Source organism: Canis aureus, chromosome 20 (assembly GCF_053574225.1).
Source record: "Canis aureus isolate CA01 chromosome 20, VMU_Caureus_v.1.0, whole genome shotgun sequence".
NCBI classification, from domain to species: domain Eukaryota; kingdom Metazoa; phylum Chordata; class Mammalia; order Carnivora; family Canidae; genus Canis; species Canis aureus.
Window position 1 is genome coordinate 58,043,621 of NC_135630.1, and position 10,150 is coordinate 58,053,770.

The following is a 10,150-nucleotide window of genomic DNA, read 5'->3' on the forward strand; positions in this document are numbered from 1 at the left end:
TTTAATCTTATAACAGCTCATTGGGGTTAGCTGGTCAAGGGTTCTCACTTGCATTTCTATGCAAGGCACTATTACTTGGAGTGAGAAAGAGGTCAGAGATTTTGACCCCAGGACCAATGCTTTTTTTTTCATTGTATAACAATGATGCTCTGGACCTCAGTTTCCTCATTTCAAACTAAGGATAAATATACTTAGTTTGTTAAACTAAGTTGTGAGGATGGCAAGAGGTAGTCAAATTTTAAATATTGTGATTAGGCAAAACCTTATGCAGTTGGAAAATTATCATCTTCCTTATGTTAAGTCCAAGGGCTCTTCCTTAAACCAAAAAGCCTTCTTCTTCACATTCTTCTACAAAAAATGTCCAACACTGATACATGTGTATAGACCCCTGGGATTGTCCATTAAAAACATTTAGGAATGAGCTCTCTTAAAGGAAGAATGGAAAAATCATTTAAAAGCAGCCAAATAGTAATTCAGATTTGGCCCTCTCTACCGAGAGTTATCAAATTAAAAAACAATTTACAATAACTTGTTGATTTGCTTCAGTGCTATTCTGTTTATTTTCTAGCTCATTGATAAGATGGTCCTCTTACTTTTGACAGCTTTGCCACATGGAACCATGATTTTCAAAGACAGCAGTACAAAAACAAATAACTATTTTATATTCTAAAATATGTTATGACGGATTCTTTTTTCAAGTATATACAGCAAGGGTTGGAAAACTTTATCTGTTAAGGACCAGCATTTGTAGGACATATGGTTTCTGTCACAAATATGCAACTTTACTCTTGTAGAGTACAAAAATAACCCTAAACAGTATTTAAGTGGATGAACATGCTCCAATAAAGCTTTATTTATGACATTGAAATATGAGTTTCATAGAATTTTCTCATGTTATGAAATATTATTTCTTTGATTTTTTCCAGTCACTCAAAAATGGAAAAATCATTCTTAGCTCATAGGCCCTACAAAGGTGATTTGGTCCATGGGCCATGTTGATTGAAAACTCACTTAAAACACCGAACAAGCATTCACTTCTGCTGTAGACCTACTCTATACAAATGATTCTTTGAGTTGGAAAAGCATTTCTAGAGAATTTATTCTCACAATGCAAACTTTTAGCACTGTCAGCAAAAGCAATATGTAACAGCAGGGTTCTAGGAGTTGGGTGGTCCTCTCTGCAGAGGAAAAGCGGAAGTACTTCCTCATCAAGGAAGGGAAATTAATTAGCAGCATTTGGTATATAACTTACAAAATCTTGGGGCCAAAGCAGTCTCACAGGCCTAAGTACATCACCACTCTTAATTTGGTGCTCACTAAATCTCTGTTAAGTTCCCAAGTTCTACACTAAGTTTCTAAGTTCTTTCTTATTATATAGAATGAAATGAACATAGACTATAATTGTTTAGACGTCAAGGGGTTAATGAAATGAACCTTTTAGTAGCCACTCTTTACTGCTACTTGATGAAAGGTAATGATGAAAGATTTAAATGACTGAGATTTTACAAAAGAGCTAGGCGGCAGGACAAGGTGTGTGCACAAGATCTAAATGATTAGGCATTATGAGCTTGGTAATACCTGTAACTAAGCTAATCTATGGCTATAAATTGGGTATCTACGGACCCTGCTACACTTCCAGATCTCCAGTGTGTAATTTAATCATAATGAAGCATCTAATTATTGCTGTGACCTATTATCTTAGAAGTTCACACATATTCCAAACTCCTTTGTCTCAAAGTCTCAGTGCCAAGTTATGTTAGTACCTAACCTTTAGTTGGTTAAGAGTAAGACTGTGGATTCAGACAGCTGAGATTCAAATTCCACCTTGACATTTACTCACTTTGAAACTTGGGGATACATTACATAGTCTCTCTTTGCTCTTGGTTTGTTCATTTGTAAATAATAATGATATAATAATAATAGTATTTACCTGGTTGGGCTGGATGGTTGTGCAAGCTAAATGAATCAAGGCATGTAAGGCTCTCAGAACAATTGCTAGAAGTAAAGCTTCAGTAAATGCCAACCAAAAATATACCTTTGGGTCCTAGGCTGATGCTGTAAGCTGATGACTGCTCTAGTCTCCATCCCTGCGTTGAACTCCACAAAGTTTTTCACTTGAAATACATATGCATCTCTGCTTTGAAATAGAATATTCATTTCAAAATTATCATGCCCACAAAACACACTTGACTTCTTGCCCGCCCCAGATTTATTTTCCCCAAATTGAAAGAACTTTATTCTTCCAGTTTTTTAGCCTAAAAACCAAATACAATCCAGAAGTCATCTTTGACTCCTTTCCTTTTCCACATCCTATCCATTAGCATATCCTGTGAGCTCTAACAAAATATATCTAAAGCCAACTAACCTTACCTATTATCTTAGTCCATGTCACAGCTACCTTTTGCTTAGGCTATGGTTGCAATAGCCTCCTAACTAATCTGCGCTTCTGTAAATAATCCCCTACTGTCTGTTCTCCATGCACCATCTATGGTGCCGTATCCACAGTATCTACATGGTTCCTGGCACATGGTCAGTATTTTAACAAATAAAGTAAATGAATGTTTGACTAAAGTATTTTGAAGCTACTTGGCTTATGACTTTATGATAGGCCCTGAAAGGCTTTAACTCAAAGTGATACAAAATTCTAAATAGTTTCTGATTTTTAAAATTGTCAAAATAAATACTTTCTTTAGAAGTGAGTATAGGATGGTGAGGTAGGACTGCATAATTTTGAAGTATCCTTTAGACTAAAATTCTGTGAATGTATAACTTGGTAAAAGCCGTAAGGGCAAGAATGAGGCAGACTGATCAATATAGATGAGCCCTTTGTAATATTCTAGAAAAATGTACCAGATTTGGAGACTTTAGTTTTGTGAGCTCTGAATTTGTATCAGAAAGGTTGATTTGTGAGACCTTCATTTGTACTAGATATGGATATTCACACCCAGTTAGTCAGGACCTATTATTGTATGAAAAAGAAAATGAATTGCCCTATTAAATTAGATCTTTAACGGAAGTAAAAGTAGAAAAATACTTTGTGTCAAATTATGAATCTCTAAATATTTTGCTTCTTTGGCAGTACTATTCATCGATTAAACTTTTACTTAAGGATCTTAAAACAAATTAAAGTGGCTGGTGTGATTTCTTCAAACTGTAAAGTTGTTGTTGAGAGAATCTTTTCTCTTGATTATAATCAAGAAGAAATGGGAAAACATAAAGAAAGAAGAAAAAGGAAGGGAGAAAGATAGAGAAAGGTAACCAGAAGAGAAAAGAAAAAAAGAAATGGATATAGGAAAGAAAATGAAGAAAGAACTCATTAACACTTAAGTTTTGAATTTTGAATGATGGAGAAGAAAGAAACTGTGTGTGTGTGCGTGCGCCTGTGCACGTGTGCGTTCATACCTCTGTGAGCTGTGAAGCCTTGAAGCAAAGCTGCACCTGAGCAAAGAGCACACCAGGAGCCAGGACCAGGGCTTCTTGGGGGAAATGACTAATTCAGAACTGGAACAGGAAAGAACAAGATAGACCTGGAGCATCTCATTGTAACAGAACATAAAAAAGTGCCCAAACAATGCCTAAATGGGCTTCTGCTGGGCAGATTTAGTAAGAACAATTTGAACATCAAAATATGATATAAAAAACAGTAACAAGGGGATCCCTGGGTGGCGCAGCGGGTTAGCGCCTGCCTTTGGCCTGGGGCGTGAACCTGGAGACCCGGGATCGAATCCCACATCGGGCTCTCGGTGCATGGAGCCTGCTTCTCCCTCTGCCTGTGTCTCTGCCTCTCTCTCTCTCTCTCTCTCTCTCTGTGACTATCATAAATAAATTAAAAAAAAAAAACAGTAACAATAGTAATACTTGCAAGCCATTATATAAGAATTCATGAGTCTATTCTTATTTAAATTTTAAAAGACACAAAAAATGAAGAGAGAAGTGAAAGCCACTCTTCTTTACAGCAGAATGATAACCAAAAAATGTCCAAGGAATGATAGACTTACACAATCATCAACGTATATTAAACCTGGTGAGTAAAATTTTGAAGAACCAGGATATTCACATAAACTAGTATCTCTGAATAAATTCTGTACTAATTACAGAGAGACAGATAGCAACTTTTCACTGGAGAAACCTGGTGGATACCGAAGTAAACATCATCAATATTGGAACCACCAGTACCAAATACTTCCAGATATGGTGCAGAGAAAGACAAGCTATCACTGCCATCCCGGAGCAAATAACTTGAATTTAACCATGAGAGGACATCAGACATTCTATGAAGTGATTGATCCGTACTCTTCAGAACTGTCAAGGTCATGAAAGTCAGAGAGTCTTTATTCCAAATAAAGATTAAAGCAACATGACAACTAAATATGATGTATGATCCTAACTTGGATCCTGAACTGAGGAAAATGAAGCAGCCATGTAAGACATTATTGGAACAATTGACAAATTTTGAATATAGACTAAGGATTAGTGTCTTAGTCTGCTTGGGCTCTCATAACAAAGTACGATAGATCATAGCTTAAACAACAGAAATTTATCTTCCCACAGTTCTAGAGCCTGGAAGTCCAAGATGAGGACGCATTCGTGGTCAGTTTCTGGCAAGAAGTCTCCGTGGGTGTTATAGACAGCTACGTTCTCACTGTGCACTCACATAATCTGTTATTTGTGTACAAGGTGAGGGAGGAAGGTAAAGAAAAGTCTCTCTGGTGTCTTTCTTAAAGGGCACTGATTCCATCAGGCTTGGGCCCCACTCTCATGACCTTAGCTAACCCTAATTACCACCTAAGGGTCCTATCTCCAAATATCATTACATTGGGGACTTAGGGCTTCAACATATAAATGTGGGGCAGGGAGACACAAGCATTCAGTCCATATCATTCTGATATCAATGTTAAGTTACCTGACCGCGGGAACTATGCAGGGGTTATGTGAGAAAATGTTCTTGCCCTTGGATAGTATACCCTAAAATTTTTAAGGGTAAAGGAACATATTGTCTCCAAATTACGTCAAATGGCTTCAGAAAAAAAATGTATATATACATACACAAATAGAGAGACCTACAGAATAAATCAAATGGGGCAAAACAGAAACAATTGTAGAATCTTGGTAACGGGTACAATGGGAGTTCCTTGTACATCAAGCTAAAAACCTTTTATGCAAAAGAATTCTTGGAGTTACAAGGTAGACCCTAATTACCCTTCACCAACCAACATATTACTATTCATCTGGGATTAGCAATCTTCCTCTGTTGTATTTATTCTTTCCTGAAGAATTGATTAGTCCTCTAACTCTCAGAGAAGAAATAAAAATCTGAGAGTCATCAGGTGAACAAGGCAAAAAAAAAAATTCTCAGCATTCCTAACATCAATAATATGACATTTTCATAAAGTGCAATTTAATAGGGAAAATACAAAGTCTCACATTTGAATTTTAAAAATTATTTGGAACAAAATTTAATAATTGCTTACATGAATAATAATAAGCAAGTACAATATGAACTTAAAATAAAACTAAAAAATAAAATTTTTAGATTCACTCTTAAAGTTGTCAGTAAGTAACCAATTTTTCCTTATGACAATTGTTTAGCTTTAACTTCATGTGGCTATTAACTTATAATCTATTCCTCATTGAAAACATAATTCTAAATGACACATTTTTCAAAGATACTAACATTTTTTCTTTTTCTGCAGAAAGCAATAATTTACAAAAATTGGAACTGACATTCATCTTTTTAAAAATCATAAATTCCTTTTTTATCATATAGCTTATTTCCTCTGCCTTCTCAAAATCCATGAACTTGAAATAACAAGAATATATCCATTCTTATTTTCCATTTAAGAGAAATGTGTCACATCCTAAAAATCTGCAGTATATATAAAACAAATATTTATATGAGTTACAGATACGACTTATATGATAGACTACTTGAAAGGTCTTATTCCCACCTAGAAGAAGGTAGGAGCTCTGTTTCTAGATTGTTGCCTTCAGTCAAAAATTTCCAAGTAGCGTTTTCCCAGATATTCTCCTAAGGCCTTGAATACTATGTGCTCCATGCACGGTTAGCAATTTGAGCAGGTTTGGTAAGTAGTGAGCTACTTTGTGAATCGAGTGATAAAAATCATCACTGGTTACTCCAGAAATGGGCCTGTAATTACCCTGCTCTCCCGATCACCTTACAGAGAACTGTATGGCATGGCGGAGACTTCGGTGGAGGGCAGTGGAGATTAGAAACAGGAGTCTACCCAGCAGTGGCATGATGGGTGGATCTGACAACGTGTGAATTGTGTGGACAGCGGGAGGGCAGTAGGTGCCTTCCCCCTTGGATGGTTTCCCTCCGGATCACAGGCTTTGACCCAGGCTTGTTAGATGAGGATCATTCGGGCTCATCCTCTCTCAATTTCTACATCCCAACCATTATTTCCCAATCTCTACCCCAAAGTGCCCCTTCTGCTCCCACTTCCCACCACACATCTAATTTTTTAATTTCCCCTAAGAAATAGGAAATAAGAAAGGTGTCCATACTAATGTACCTGATAAGGACATTCTTTATATCTTGTTTTTTAACCTTACATATAAAAAATAAAGACGCCCTCTCTCTTTTTCTTTTAATATGTTGCTTTTTTTAAAAAAAAATTTATTTATTCATGAGAGACACACAGAGAGAGAGGCAGAGACACAGGCAGAGGGAGAAGCAGGCTCCCTGCAGGGAGTCCGACGCGGGACTCGATCCCGGGACTCCAGGATCACGGCCTGGGCTGAAGGCAGCATAAACCGCTGAGCCACCTGGGCTGCCCCAAGACACCCTCTCTTAAAGAGAAGAATCTGGAATCTGCAAACTTAAACCAAAGTAAATAACACATGAAAACTATTTTATGAAAGTATATGAATCTTTGACTTTACACTAAAAGATTGAGAATCATAAAAAAAAAAAAAAAAAAAAGAAGCATGTTTTTAAGGAGTTTTAAAAGGTGGAAAAGCTTTTAGCCTGGCTCTGAAGCTCCATCATCAGTGATTTGGCAAAAGCCGGACAAATACATAATCCCTAAAGATTTTCAGGGAAAAAAAATTAAACATCATACTATAGTTTTGTTAAAATTTATCATCCAGAATGGGACATTTTCAAGACTCTAATGAGGCATTTTTTTAAAAAAGATTTTATTTTATTTAGAGAGAGAGAGAGAGAGAGTGTGTGTGTGTGTGTGTGTGTGTATGTGTGCAGGATGGGGGAGGGACCGAGGGAGGGGGAGAGAGAGAACCTCAAGCAGACCCCCTACTGGGCCAGAGTGTGATCTGGGACTCGATCTCACGACCCTGAGATCATGATCTGAGCTGAAGACAAGAGCCAGATGCTTAACCAACTGAGCCACCTAGTTGTGGCTGTTCTTCCTGAGCCACGGATGCCTACTTATTCTCAGTTAGGAAGGACTAACTCCCACGAAGGGGAAGGTGCCTCCAGTGTGTCCAGACTGCCAAGGGGAAGGCAAGGAAGAAAGAGTGCTGTCCAGACAACTTGTGGAAGGGTTTATTGAACAAACAAAAGCCCCGGGTCTGCTCCTTTTGTGCTATAGGGGATCATATGGTGAGACGCTACCGCTGAGGTGTTGGCACCTCATCGTTGTCGATTTATTGCCCATTTGCCTGATTCTTTACTAAAACACCCTGTGTCTCACAGGAGTGATCCTTTATCTTTCGAATATCTGTCACGGTAACTGTGTGGCTCTCCCAGAGCTTCCCCTCCCAAACCATTCTACTTTGCTTTTTGCAGACCATGCTCAGGCTCCACGTGAGTCTCCAAGGCCTCCGTGCCATCGTGCAAGGTTTGTCACACTCCTGGGGGCCCCCGTGCTGCTCTGCCCTCCGTGGGCCGTGAGTGAACTGCGGTGTAGCCGTGTGCCAGCTTCTTTCCAAACCTTGCTCTGGTCCCTCTGGCACAGAGAGTAATTTTTTTCTCAGAGACCCAAGAAAGGACTTAAGCATTTTCCTTCTCAAAAATCTGCCAGAAATTTCAAAACAATATTAAAAGTATTAACAGGTATATGCAGAAAACGCCTTCCTTTTGCAGAGCCTGGCACCTCCGCTCAGGAGCATTTTCTCATCACTCTCCTCCTGCCCGTGTCCCTGTGCACACACTATTGGGCATTATACATCCATGGACAGCTGACTTAAGTCCTTCCTACATTTTCAGGGTCATGAGTAGAAAGGTTTTCTCAGGAGCATCGTATGGAAGCTGTAAGAGGGTAGTTAGACAGGGAGGGTGACATTCTTGTGGCTTCGTGGTCACAAGAGATCAAGACCAGATGGACATGTAAAGGAGTCAACAAGTCCATGTTAACAAAGGCACAGGGGTGTTCCAGAAAAACCTGAAGTGATCCAGGAAAAGGTTTGGGATTTTTTTCTTTCCTTCTCCCACTGACGAGAACGTCTATTCCGTTTTGAAATTTTGGGGCAAGTGATGGCAGCTGAGGAGGCCGGAGTTAGATGCGTGAATACTGCGACCCTTAAGCCCAAAGCACAATTGACGTGCCACTGTTGGCTTAAAAATAAAATGGGAATGCTCCAGCTGAAGCAGAATATAGGCTACAATCTAGTTTCCCTCTTTTATTTTTTTATTTATTATTTTTATTATTTAAGATTTTATTTATTTATTCATGAGACACAGAGAGAGAGAGAGAGGCAGAGACACAGGCAGAGGGAGAAGCAGGCTCCATGCAGGGAACCCAAAATGGGACTCGATCCCGGGACTCCAGGATCACGCCCTGGGCCCAAGGCAGGCACCAAACCACTGAGCCACCCAGGGATCCCCTCGTTTCCCTCTTTTATTACAATCTTTGGCTACCAGTGATCATTTTGCTTCTCCCTAAGGGAACAGGAAAGACAGAGGAGGGACAAGATCCGCTGTAACCTTTAAACAGCAGTGTTATGGTGCTTGTGATACCATCTAGCATGATGTCATACGTGGCTGGTGTTTCCTTGGCAACACTACAATGGTAAACAAAGATATTTTCTGGATCTCTAAAGGAAATGTGTCTTTTATACTGTCTCACACCCTCCTGACCCCAACTCCCTACCATGGGTAGAAAAGATATTTTTTTTCCCCTTGTGCTATATACTCTCCACCTTGGGATAGAATAAGTGATGTGGGACATTGTTTTCTTCCTCTGCTTATTTTTATGTTCCACAATTTTACAATGCTGGAAATTTTGTTGAAACGACCACTCAAATTAGAGAATGTGATATTGCATATTGAATTCTTAAATCCCCTGTTGTGTGGCATTGCCAAGAATGCGCAAGGGGACATTCTGTTATGTGAAATCTCGGGGTTATGACAAGTTTGACAAGATGAGTGTGAATGACCTTAGCTCATGTGGCCACGCAGCCAAGTCTACTATCGAGGTTCTCAAAAGCAGATAAGGCCGATGAGGAATGGCCCTCACGAGACAAACGCGGAGCTGCTGTAACTGAAGTAGAAAAAAATAAATCTAGGGCATTTTAAAGCATTGTTTGACAAATAAAATAATGGGATGTGAAGAATGATGGAGGACAGGCAGACATGTGGGTTTGTGCTCTATAGGCTTCACAACAAAGATTACAAAGTATTACCGTTTTGTAAAAGCAAATATACATATTGAAATTCAGCTGGGAAAGGAAGATGGAAGGACGTAAAATGTGCCAAAATAAGCTTTCATTAGAGTGTTTATTGGTGAACTGGCTGTTTTTCACGAGCCACTGATATCTCCTCTACTATATAGAAAGACAAAGACAATCCTCGAAGGTAATGTTCTTTGCAAGCTTTGCGATATTTCCCAGTTAAGAAGGGCTAACTCCCATGAAGGGAAGGGTGTCTTTATTTTTTTATATTCAAAGGTTTAAAAACAAGATATAAAGAATGTCCCTATCAGGTACATTAGTATGGATACCTTTCTTATTTCCTATTCCCTAGGGGAAAATTAGCTGTGTGGTGGGAAGTGGGAGCAGAAGGGGCCCTTTGGGGTAGAGATTGGGAAATAATGTTTGGGATGTAGAATTTGAGTGAAGATGAGTCCGGATGATCCTCATCTAACAAGCCTGGGTCAAAGCCTGTGATCCGGAGGGAAACCATCCAAGGGGGAAGGAACTGGGGACCGGCATTGTTACAAAAACACTTCTG